The sequence below is a fragment of the Ranitomeya variabilis genome, chromosome 4 (assembly GCF_051348905.1).
Source record: "Ranitomeya variabilis isolate aRanVar5 chromosome 4, aRanVar5.hap1, whole genome shotgun sequence".
NCBI lineage: Eukaryota > Metazoa > Chordata > Amphibia > Anura > Dendrobatidae > Ranitomeya > Ranitomeya variabilis.
Window position 1 is genome coordinate 256,441,992 of NC_135235.1, and position 12,636 is coordinate 256,454,627.

A 12,636-nucleotide genomic window follows, 5' to 3' on the forward strand; every position below is an offset into this window, starting at 1 on the left:
ATCTTCCGAGTACCTGTCCAAGCCCGGCAAGGTGGTCTTCGAAAGAGGACGAAAACACAATGATGTCATCCAGATAGATCAGGGTAGCCTCGAAATTTAAATCTCCCAAGCACTTTTCCATCAGCCGTTGAAAGGTGCCTGGAGCATTGGAGAGCCCGAAGGGCATCCGGTTAAACTCGAACAGTCCCATAGGGAGAATGAAGGCAGTTTTCTCTCTGTCTTTCTCTGCCACGGCTACTTGCCAATATCCGCTTGCTAGGTCCAGGGTGGAGAAGTACTTGGCTTTCCCCAACGCTGTCAAGGATTCCTCGATGCGGGGCAATGGATACGAGTCTCGAACAGTGCAGGCATTGAGTTTTCTGTAATCTACACAGAACCGGATGGTCCCTGTTGTGAATTTGGATTCTGGGCTCCCCCGGTGGCCGCTTGTGGAATTGGACTTGTCATCCTCTTTCCTGTTTCACCTGATTCCATCAGTAGTGGGTGTCGCTATTTAAGCTCATTTCTCTGGTGGTTTCTTGCCGGTCATCAATGTTATCTGATGCCTCTCAGTGCTTGTTCCTGCTTCTAGACTACTACTAGATAAGTTGGACTTTTGTCCATGTTTTGTTTTGCCTATTTGTTCCAGTTCACAGCTGAGGTTTTGTTACTGTGTCTGGAAAGCTCTCGTTGATCAGGGATTGCTACTCTGGCGTTATGAGTTAATGCCAGAGTTTAAGGTAATCTCTGGATGGTGTTTTGTTAGTGTTTTTCTGCTGACCATGAAAGTATACTATCTGTCTTCTGCTATCTAGTAAGCGGACCTCAAATTTGCTAAGACTATTTTCCTGCTGCGTTTGTTGTTTCATCTGAACTCACCGTCATTATATGTGGGGGGCTACTGTCTTCTTTGGAATATTTCTCTAGAGGTGAGCCAGGTCTTATATTTCCCTCTGCTAGCTATTTAGGTCTTAGGCCAGAGCTGGGCATCTAGCGATAAATAGGAAATGCTACCTGGCTATTTCTAGTTGCGCGGCAGGCTTAGTTCATGGTCAGTATAGTTCCATCTTCCGAGAGCTTGTCCCTCTATAGGCTTGCTATGATCTCTGCCTGCAGAGATCATGACAGTTTGACCGGCCAATAAAGTGTTAAAGACCCAGGTTGAGAAAGGAGAGTTATAAGAAGTCTGCTGAAATTTTTTTTTTTTTTTTTCCTCCAGTCTGCCTTGCTGCAGTCTTTTCTCTCTCTCTCCTCCTAATCTCTGTATGCTCTGTGTGCACCTGACAATAATGGATCTCCAGAGTGTAACTGCGGGTTTGAATAATCTCATCACGAAAGTACAAAATTTACAAGATTTTGTGGTACATGCTCCGGTATCTGAGCCGAGAATTCCTTTGCCTGCAGGTCTGAATGAGTCCATGACAATGGCTATTCAGATTGATAGGCGTCTGCGGGAGCGCAAACCGGTGCACCATCTGGCGGTGTCTATGGAAAAGACGCCAGAAAGTATGCAGTGTGATAGAATTCTGTCCAGGAGCGAGCGACAGAATTTTAGACGGAAGAATGGATTGTGTTTCTATTGTGGGGATTCTACTCATGTTATATCGGCATGCTCTAGGCGTACAAAGAAGCTTGATAAGTCTGTTTCCATTAGCACCATTCAGTCTAAGTTTATTTTGTCTGTAACCCTGATTTGCTCTTTGTCATCCATTGCCACGGACGCCTATGTTGACTCTGGCGCCGCTCTGAGTCTTATGGATTGGTCCTTTGCCAATCGTTGTGGTTTTGATTTAGAGCCTTTGGAGACTCTTATTCCTCTGAAGGGGATTGACTCCACCCCATTGGCTAATAATAAACCACAATACTGGACACAAGTAACCATGCGTATCAATCCGGATCACCAGGAGATTATTCGTTTCCTGGTGCTGTATAATTTACATGACGATTTGGTACTGGGATTGCCATGGTTGCAGTCTCACAACCCAGTCTTGGACTGGAGGGCAATGTCTGTGTTGAGCTGGGGATGTAAGGGTATTCATGGGGACGTACCTTTGGTTTCTATTTCGTCGTCCATTCCCTCTGAAGTCCCTGAGTTCCTCTCTGATTATCAAGACGTCTTTGACGAACCCAAGCTTGGGTCGTTACCTCCGCACCGTGAGTGCGATTGTGCCATAGATTTGATACCGGGTTGTAAATATCCAAAGGGTCGTTTGTTTAATTTGTCTGTGCCGGAACATGCTGCTATGCGGGAATATATAAAGGAGTCTTTGGAAAAGGGACATATTCGTCCATCTTCTTCTCCCTTGGGAGCTGGGTTTTTCTTTGTCTCAAAAAAAGACGGCTCTTTGAGACCATGTATTGATTATCGGCTTCTGAATAAGATCACTGTTAAGTATCAATACCCATTGCCATTGCTTACTGATTTGTTTGCTCGTATAGAGGGTGCTAAGTGGTTCTCTAAAATTGATCTTCGTGGGGCGTATAATTTGGTGCGGATCAGGCAGGGGGATGAGTGGAAGACCGCATTTAATACGCCCGAGGGCCACTTTGAGTATTTGGTCATGCCTTTTGGTCTTTCTAATGCCCCTTCAGTTTTCCAGTCTTTTATGCATGATATTTTCCGCGATTTTCTGGATAAATTTATGATAATATATCTGGATGATATTCTGATTTTTTCTGATGACTGGGACTCTCATGTCCAGCAGGTCAGGAGGGTTTTTCAGGTTCTGCGGTCTAATTCTTTATGTGTGAAGGGGTCTAAGTGCGTTTTTGGGGTCCAGAAAATTTCCTTTTTGGGGTATATTTTTTCTCCCTCTTCCATTGAGATGGATCCCGTCAAGGTGCAAGCTATTTGTGACTGGACTCAGCCCTCCTCTCTTAAGGGTCTTCAGAGATTTTTGGGCTTTGCCAACTTTTACCGCCGATTTATTGCTGGTTTTTCGGATGTCGTTAAACCACTGACTGATTTGACCAGACAAGGCGCTGATGTTGCTAATTGGTCCCCTCATGCTGTAGAGGCCTTTCAGGAGCTTAAGCGCCGTTTTGCCTCTGCCCCTGTGTTGCGTCAGCCTGATGTGAATCTGCCTTTTCAGGTTGAGGTTGACGCTTCGGAGATCGGAGCTGGGGCAGTGTTGTCGCAGAAAGGTTCCGACTGCTCCGTCATTAGGCCTTGTGCCTTCTTTTCTCGCAAATTTTCGCCCGCAGAGCGGAATTATGATGTTGGGAATCGGGAGCTTTTGGCCATGAAGTGGGCGTTTGAGGAGTGGCGCCATTGGCTCGAGGGGGCTAGACATCAGGTGGTGGTATTGACTGACCACAAAAATTTGATTTATCTTGAGACTGCCAGACGCCTGAATCCTAGACAGGCGCGCTGGTCTTTATTTTTTTCTCGCTTTAATTTTGTGGTGTCATACCTACCGGGTTCTAAGAATGTTAAGGCAGATGCCCTTTCTAGGAGTTTTGACCCGGACTCTCCTGGTAATTCTGAACCCACAGGTATCCTTAGGGAGGGAGTAATTTTGTCGGCCGTTTCTCCTGATCTGCGGCGGTCCTTGCAAGAGTTTCAGGCGGATAGACCGGATCGTTGTCCGCCTGATAGACTGTTTGTTCCGGATGATTGGACCAGCAGAGTCATCTCTGAGGTACATTCTTCTGCATTGGCAGGTCATCCCGGAATTTTTGGTACCAGGGATTTGGTGGCAAGATCCTTCTGGTGGCCTTCTCTGTCACGAGATGTGCGAGTCTTTGTGCAGTCATGTGACGTTTGTGCTCGGGCCAAGTCTTGTAGTTCTCGGGCTAGCGGACTGCTGTTGCCCTTGCCTATTCCTAAGAGGCCTTGGACACACATCTCGATGGATTTTATTTCAGATCTGCCTGTTTCCCAGAAGATGTCTGTCATCTGGGTGGTCTGTGACCGTTTCTCTAAAATGGTCCATTTGGTTCCTCTGCCCAAGTTGCCTTCTTCTTCTGAGTTGGTTCCTCTGTTTTTTCAGAATGTTGTCCGATTGCACGGTATTCCTGAGAATATTGTTTCTGACAGAGGTACCCAATTTGTGTCTAGATTTTGGCGGGCATTCTGTGCTAGGATGGGCATAGATTTGTCTTTTTCGTCTGCTTTTCACCCTCAGACTAATGGCCAGACCGAGCGGACTAATCAGACCCTTGAGACATATCTGAGGTGTTTTGTCTCTGCTGACCAGGATGATTGGGTTGCTTTTTTGCCATTGGCAGAGTTCGCCCTCAATAATCGGGCCAGTTCTTCCACCTTGGTGTCCCCGTTTTTCTGTAATTCGGGGTTTCACCCTCGATTTTCCTCCGGTCAGGTGGAATCCTCGGATTGTCCTGGAGTGGATGCGGTGGTGGAGAGATTGCATCACATTTGGGGGCAGGTTATGGACAATTTGAAGTTGTCCCAGGAGAAGACTCAGCGTTTTGCCAACCGTCATCGTCGTGTTGGTTCTCGGCTTTGTGTTGGAGATTTAGTGTGGTTGTCTTCTCGTTTTGTCCCTATGAGGGTCTCTTCTCCTAAGTTTAAACCTCGGTTCATCGGCCCTTATAGAATATTGGAGATTCTTAATCCTGTTTCTTTCCGTTTGGACCTCCCTGCGTCCTTTTCCATTCATAACGTTTTTCATCGGTCGTTATTGCGCAGGTATGAGGTACCTGTTGTACCTTCAGTTGAGCCTCCTGCTCCGGTGTTGGTTGAGGGTGAGTTGGAGTACGTTGTGGAGAAAATTTTGGACTCTCGTGTTTCCAGACGGAAACTCCAGTATCTGGTCAACTGGAAGGGTTACGGCCAGGAGGATAATTCTTGGGTCAATGCATCTGATGTTCATGCTTCTGATCTTGTTCGTGCCTTCCATAGGGCTCATCCTGGTCGCCCTGGTGGATCTGGTGAGGGTTCGGTGCCCCCTCCTTGAGGGGGGGGTACTGTTGTGAATTTGGATTCTGGGCTCCCCCGGTGGCCGCTTGTGGAATTGGACTTGTCATCCTCTTTCCTGTTTCACCTGATTCCATCAGTAGTGGGTGTCGCTATTTAAGCTCATTTCTCTGGTGGTTTCTTGCCGGTCATCAATGTTATCTGATGCCTCTCAGTGCTTGTTCCTGCTTCTAGACTACTACTAGATAAGTTGGACTTTTGTCCATGTTTTGTTTTGCCTATTTGTTCCAGTTCACAGCTGAGGTTTTGTTACTGTGTCTGGAAAGCTCTCGTTGATCAGGGATTGCTACTCTGGCGTTATGAGTTAATGCCAGAGTTTAAGGTAATCTCTGGATGGTGTTTTGTTAGTGTTTTTCTGCTGACCATGAAAGTATACTATCTGTCTTCTGCTATCTAGTAAGCGGACCTCAAATTTGCTAAGACTATTTTCCTGCTGCGTTTGTTGTTTCATCTGAACTCACCGTCATTATATGTGGGGGGCTACTGTCTTCTTTGGAATATTTCTCTAGAGGTGAGCCAGGTCTTATATTTCCCTCTGCTAGCTATTTAGGTCTTAGGCCAGAGCTGGGCATCTAGCGATAAATAGGAAATGCTACCTGGCTATTTCTAGTTGCGCGGCAGGCTTAGTTCATGGTCAGTATAGTTCCATCTTCCGAGAGCTTGTCCCTCTATAGGCTTGCTATGATCTCTGCCTGCAGAGATCATGACAGGTCCCGTCCTTTTTCTTGACGAGCACCACCGGGGCTGCCCAAGGGCTCTGACTACTCTGCACCACTCCTGAATCCAGCATCTGCCCCAGTAACGTTTTCACCTCTTGGTACATTTTGGGCGGGATCTGCCGGTATCGTTCTCGAATTGGACGAGCTTCCCCAGTCGGGATCTCATGCGTGATGGCTTCAGTACAGCCGAAATCTTCGGCATGACGGGCGAATGCGGCCTGATTCTTCCACAGCATAGTTTCTATCGCTTGCACACGCTCAGGGCCCATAGCCTTCACATCCACTTCCATTTGCTCAAGGATGACCCGTCCACTCCACTCCGGGGATGGTGTCTCTTCGTCTTCCGCAGCAACTGCCAGGGCCCACCCCACGCCTTCTTTCGGTGATAAAGACATCTCCTTCTGACTCACCACTTCACCCTTATGCAGGTACACCAGGGCCAGATCTGTCCCTCGTGGCAAGGCGACCTCCCTGGGGCTCACATTCAAAGCTCTTATGGGGACATGTCCTCGCTGGACCACAGCTATCGTACGAGCTATCATGACTTCTTGATCCACTCCTCCGCCTACCACAGGCTGAACAACCACTTCCAACCCATCAAGGTTGCGGTGAGTCCCCACTGGGAGGTACACTATAGTTTCTTGCTCGGGAGGTAGGATTACAGGTTCTTTCCCAGGAGCCCGGATGACCCCTACCGTCTGATAAGATGGCACACTCTTCTGCGTCCCACAGATGCGGATCAGTCGTTGAAGGGCTTCTTGAGTAGGCTTATGTGGGGTAGCCTTCTTCCAATATCCAGGTCCCCGCTTGGTCAACATAATCTGATCGAGTTCACGTAGGATATTCATTCCCAGTACTACAGGCACATCTTTCTTGATAGGCTCAGGGACTAGCAGGATCCCTTTTCTCCCAACTTCTTGGCCACAGATTCGAATATTCATCCACACGACCCCTGTGACCGGGATCGGTTGTTGGTTGGCAGCAAACAACCGGATCAATGTCTCTTTCTCTGGCTTGGCCAGGTCCTGGAAATGCTGCTTGAAGTATGCTTCTGGCATCGTTGTCACTTGTGACCCGGTATCTACCAGGCAATCCACCAGAATTCCTTCAAATTCAGCACGTAGGATGGGGCTCCCAGCGATCAAGTGTTCGTTATGATATGGAGCGGCCTCTCTTCTCGCCTCCCCCGCAGAGTGCCGCACTACTGCGGGGGTTGGTAGTTTAACGGCGGCTTCCACTGGCCTTGAGTATAGTTCCGACAGTCTCTGGCAAGGTGCCCCCGTCCTCTACACTCCCAGCATTGAACGCCTCCCCCTCGCCGAGGGGTACTTCCAGCCTGTCCTCGGGCCGCCGATGTCTGACGGGAGGGGGCTTGTTCCCACTGATTCCTTGTCGATCGGGCCGAAGAATGGTTATATGAGTATGGTGGGTCAGTTTCTTGTAGTTCCCCCACTCTCCGCTCCATCTGGGTCAGTTTCTCTTGTACGTTCACAAGGGACCGCTGCAAATCTTGCACTACCTGGACCAGCACTTCTTGATGGTTTGGGTCCCCTCTGGCATCGGTGCTCTGGACACGCATCACTCCAGACGCACAGCTTTCTTCTTTACTTCTGGCCACTGTTTCCGCCAGGACTTGACGAAACGTAAGGGCCGGGTCTGCCCGGATCCGTTCTGACAGTGCTCTCCTCAAGGATGTACTGTGTAGTCCCAGAATGAATTGCTCCCGGAGTATCCGGTCTTTAGAGCCCATGCCGCCAAGTCCATCTGCCTCCTTTCTCTGCACCTCTTCGAACACTTCTTGCAGTACTGTTGCATACTGAGAAATTCCTTCTTCTTCCCGCTGCAGCCTAGAGAAAAATTTGGCGCGAAGATGTCCCGCGCTAGCGGTCTCACCGTAGATCTCTTCCAGGAACTTCACTAGCTCCTTCAGGGTACTGCGGGTGAGTTCTGGTTGTAGGCAGACGTTTCTGCGGGCTTCCCCCTCTAGGGCAGTTAAAGCAATATCCACTTCAAGGACTGGGCTTATGTTATAAATCTTCAGGGTGCATTGCAGCCGAGACACCCAGTCGGACAGTGGCATATTCTTGCCGTCAAATTTTGGGAGCACACTAAATATGGTGCCCATAGGGAGTGTCCTTGCAGGGGTTCCACCAATGCCCACAGCATCCCCATTAATGTTAGCATTCCCGCCATTGCTGTCTGCTGCCTCCATCTTAGTGACAGTACCCTGCTCGCAGCGCCACTTGAAGCGATGGCCCGGGGACCACCACGGTGCAGGAGACTACTGTACACAAGACGAGGTGCAATCAACAAAGGATGGATTTATTGGGAGACAGGGAATGGAGGGGACATGGAAGATGCAAAAGCGGATTTACAATAGCAAAAGATAATGCACATGAGTCAACTTGTCTATATAACCGCACAGTGCTTCAACAATCATAAACTCAGAATCTATCTCACCAGCAACTTTACACAATAAAACATATATATCTCAATGCTACTCTGCATATAGCCTCCCTGGCCTCTACTACGCAGGCCACACGGCTACCGTGCTCTAGCTACTGTAGCCTTCACTATGCCCTAACTGGTGCACCAGGCAGGAACAGACTCACGGTGATGTTGGGGACACAGGTCCAGTCCCAGGGGGCCCCCAGAAGTCCAAAACGGTGGTGCGCACGGATTCCTATCGGCTCTGCAAAGCGAGGTCTTCTTGCTCCTGGAAACTGTAAGTCCCCTTTCAAGTATCTTCGTGGCTTCACCAACCAGCGCAGAACAGCCACTCTTTGCTGTAAACGGGAAAGTCTATCTGACAAACACAGTTCGTCTCAAGCTGTGTAATCTTTCTTGCAGCCAAAGTCTCTTCCTTGCAAAACAGGACAGAACACAACACACAGTATTTCTATCTTCCCTCTGGAGACTTCTTCCTGCACGCTGCTACAGCTCCACCTCTTCACTCAGCCTTGAGCAGTCCATAGCAAAACAAGAGCAGGGGAGAACAGCAGAACATACCATCACATAGACAAAGGGGGGTGCAGCCTCTTAAAGTGACAGCGGGTTTCTTATTATGCATAACAGCACCACCCTCTTACACACATTTATTTATATTTTTATACTGATATTTTTAGCGCAAATATATCCTTTATATATCTTTTACAGTGTTTATCATTTGATGAATAGGGTGGTTTTCATCATCATATTTGCTGCAAATTTATTCAGTTTTTGGGCAGCGCCTTCTGGATACCTGTTTATTTATATTAAAACAAAAACTTTGTTCAATCCCATGTGAGGGAAAATTTCTGTTTGGGGAAACCCTAGATGACATTTTACAAAAAGCAGGGGATAAGAAGAAGGGGTTCCCTAACCTGGCCGCACCATACGTTAGGCGGCCCTTTCGGAACAGGAAATTTTTCCGCAGACGCCCCCCTAGAGAACAGAACAGGTGGGAGGAGGGGAGAAATAGAGACAGGGGCTTCCTCTTTGGCAACTCCCCCAGAAATAAAAAAAACCCTAAGTGACACCTCCCCCAGGGTGGGAGGGAGACTGTCTCAATACCTTCCGGCCTGGGAAAAAATCTCTTCCAGTACTTGGATTTTAAACCTAATAAAAATGGGACTTCAAATAAACTTTACCACCCTTCCTCCCCAACACTATGTGGTCACTCCATTGAAACCTTCATGGCGGCAACAACAGGCCTTGGAACTAGAAATCTCAAAACTCATAACCAAGGATGTGATCCGAGAAGTTCCATTACCGGAAAGAGGAAAAGGATTCTTTTCCCCACTGTTTCTGATTCCAAAGCCGGACGGTTCCTTCCGCACAATAATAAATCTACGGAGATTAAACAGTTTTGTAAAGAATCAAACATTCAAAATGGAATCGATAAGATCTACAATAAAAAACCTGTTTCCAAATTGTTTCATGGTAGTGTTGGATCTCAGCGACGCGTACTATCACGTCCCCATCCACAAAAACTCACAGAAATACCTCAGACTAGCAGTAGTCATGGAGGGAGTAGTAAAAGAATACCAGTACAAGGCCCTCCCGTTTGGCATTTCGGTAGCGCCCCGTGTTTTTACCAAGGTGGTAGCAGAAATGATGGCCCACATAAGGGAGGAAGATGTTATTATAATACCATACCTAGACGACTTCCTGATTGTCAGCAACTCAGCCCAACATTGTCGCCAACAGTGCAGCAGAGTGATAAAAACTCTAACAGAATTAGGTTGGCTCCTAAATCTCCAGAAGTCAAAACTGGAACCGACCTTGGTGCAAGAGTTTCTGGGCCTAACTCTGGACTCGGTTTTACAGGAATGTCGCCTTCCAGACCTGAAGAAACAAAAAATACTAAGCATTGTGTCCGGAGCTCGCTCAAACCCTCATATGACCTTAACCCCTTCACCCCGAAGCCTGTTTTCACCTAACTGACACGGCCAATTTTTACAATTCTGACCACTGTCACTTTATGAGGTCATAACTCTGAAACGCTTCAACGGATCCTGGTGATTCTGAGATTGTTTTCTCGTGACATATTGTACTTTATGATAGTGGTAAAACGTCTTCGATATGACTTGCATTTATTTGTGAAAAAAAAGAAATTTGTTGAAAATTATGAAAATTTTGCAATTTTCAAATTTTTTGTTTTTATGCCCTTAAATTAGAGAGTTATATCACATAATATAGTTAATAAACAACATTTCCCACATGTCTGCTTTACATCAGCACAATTTTGGAACCATAATTTTTTTTTGTTAGGGAGTTATAAGGGTTAAAAGTTGAAAAGCGATTTCTCATTTTTGCAACAAAATTTGCAAAACCATTTTTTTTACGGACCACCTCACACTTGAAGTGACTTTGAGGGGTCTATATGACAGAAAATGCCCAAAAGTGACACCATTCTAAAAACTGCACCCCTCAAGGTACTCAAAACCACATTCAAAAAGTTTATTAACCCTTCAGGTGCTTCACAGGAATTTTTGGAATGTTTAAAAAAAATTTAACATTTAACTTTTTTTTCACAAAATTTTTACTTCAGATCCAATTTGTTTTATTTTACCAAGGGTAACAGGAGAAATTGGACCACAAAAGTCGTTGTACAATTTGTCCTGAGTACGCCGATACCCCACATGTTGGGGTAAACCATTGATTGGGCACATGGCAGAGCTCGGAAGGGAAGGAGCGCCATTTGACTTTTCAATGCAAAATTGGCTGGAATTGAGATCGGAACCCATGTTGTGTTTGGAGAGCCCCTGACATGCCTAAACAGTGGAAACCCCCACAAGTGACACCATTTTGGAAAGTAGACCCTCTAAGGAACTAATCTAGATGTGTGGTGAGCACTTTGAACCTCCAAGTGCTTCACAGAAGTTTATAATGTAGAGCCGTAAAAAAAAAATAATATTAATTTTCACAAAAAATGTTCTTTTTGCCCCAAATTTTTTATTTTCCCAAGGGTAGCAGGATAAATTGGACCCCAAAAGTTGTTGTGCAATTTGTCCTGAGTACGCTGATACTTCATATATGGGGATAAACCACTGTTTGGGCGCATGGCAGAGCTCGGAAGGGAAGGAGCGCCATTTGACTTTTCAATGCAAAATTGGCTGGAATTGAGATCGGAACCCATGTCATGTTTGGAGAGCCCCTGACGTGCCTAAACAGTGGAAACCCCCACAAGTGACACCATTTTGGAAAGTAGACCCTCTAAGGAACTAATCTAGATGTGTGGTGAGCACTTTAAACCTCCAAGTGCTTCACAGAAGTTTATAATGTAGAGCCGTAAAAAAAAATTAATATTAATTTTCACAAAAAATGATCTTTTTGCCCCAAATTTTTTATTTTCCCAAGGGTAGCAGGATAAATTGGACCCCAAAAGTTGTTGTGCAATTTGTCCTGAGTACGCTGATACTTCATATATGGGGATAAACCACTGTTTGGGCGCATGGCAGAGCTCGGAAGGGAAGGAGCGCCATTTGACTTTTCAATGCAAAATTGGCTGGAATTGAGATCGGAACCCATGTCGTGTTTGGAGAGCCCCTGACGTGCCTAAACAGTGGAAACCCCCACAAGTGACACCATTTTGGAAAGAAGACCCCCTAAGGAACTTATCTAGATGTGTGGTGAGCACTTTTAACCCCCAATTGTTTCACTAAAGTTTAGAATGTAGCGCTATGAAAATTAAAAAATCATTTTTTCTTTCCACTAAATGATGTTTTAGCCCGCAATTTTTTTCCCCCAAGGGTAACAGGAGAAATTGGACCACAAAAGTTATTGTCCAATTTGTCCTGAGTACGCTGATACCCCATACATTGGGGGGAACCACTGTTTGGGCGCACGGCAGAGCTCGGAAGGGAAGGAGCGCCGTTTGAAATACAGACTTAAATGGATTGGTCTGCAGGTGTCATGTTGCATTTGCAGAGCCCCTGATGTACCTAAACAGTAGAAACCCCCCACAAGTGACCCCATATTGGAAACTAGACCCCCCACGGAACTTATCTAGATGTGTTGTGAGAACATTGAACCAACAAGTGTTTCACTACAGTTTATCACGCAGAGCCGTGAAAATAAAAAATATTTTTTTTTCCACGAAAATTATATTTTAGCCCCCACGTTTTTATTTTCCCAAGGGTAACAGGAGAAATTGGACAACAAAAGTTGTTGTCCAATTTGTCCTGAGTACGCTGATACCCCATATATGGGGGGGAACCACTGTTTGTGCGCACGGCAGAGCTCGGAAGGGAAGGAGCGCCGTTTGTAATGCAGACTTAGATGGATTGGTCTGCAGGTGTCATGTTGCATTTGCAGAGCCCCTGATGTACCTAAACAGTAGAAACCCCCCACAAGTGACCCCATATTGGAAACTAGACCCCCCACGGAACTTATCTAGATGTGTTGTGAGAACTTTGAACCAACAAGTGTTTCACTACAGTTTATCACGCAGAGCCGTGAAAATAAAAAATATATTTTTTCCCACGAAAATTATATTTTAGCCCCCACGTTTTTATT

The 12,636-nt window shown here is 46.3% G+C and overlaps 1 protein-coding gene and 1 long non-coding RNA gene across 15 annotated transcripts in view; one reads left to right on the forward strand and one right to left on the reverse strand.

Annotated features, from left to right (window-relative positions):
- The window catches only part of LOC143764221 (uncharacterized), a 321,683-nt gene that overhangs the window by 200,746 nt on the left and 108,301 nt on the right, over window positions 1-12,636 (forward strand). The window lies entirely within an intron of this gene.
- Window positions 1-12,636, reverse strand: part of LOC143764224 (uncharacterized) — a 105,265-nt gene that overhangs the window by 39,128 nt on the left and 53,501 nt on the right. For all 5 annotated transcript variants that reach the window (XR_013213113.1, XR_013213114.1, XR_013213112.1 and 2 more), the window contains exon 4: window positions 9,775-9,963. This is a non-coding gene — a long non-coding RNA (uncharacterized LOC143764224). The remainder of the gene's footprint in view (window positions 1-9,774; window positions 9,964-12,636) is intronic.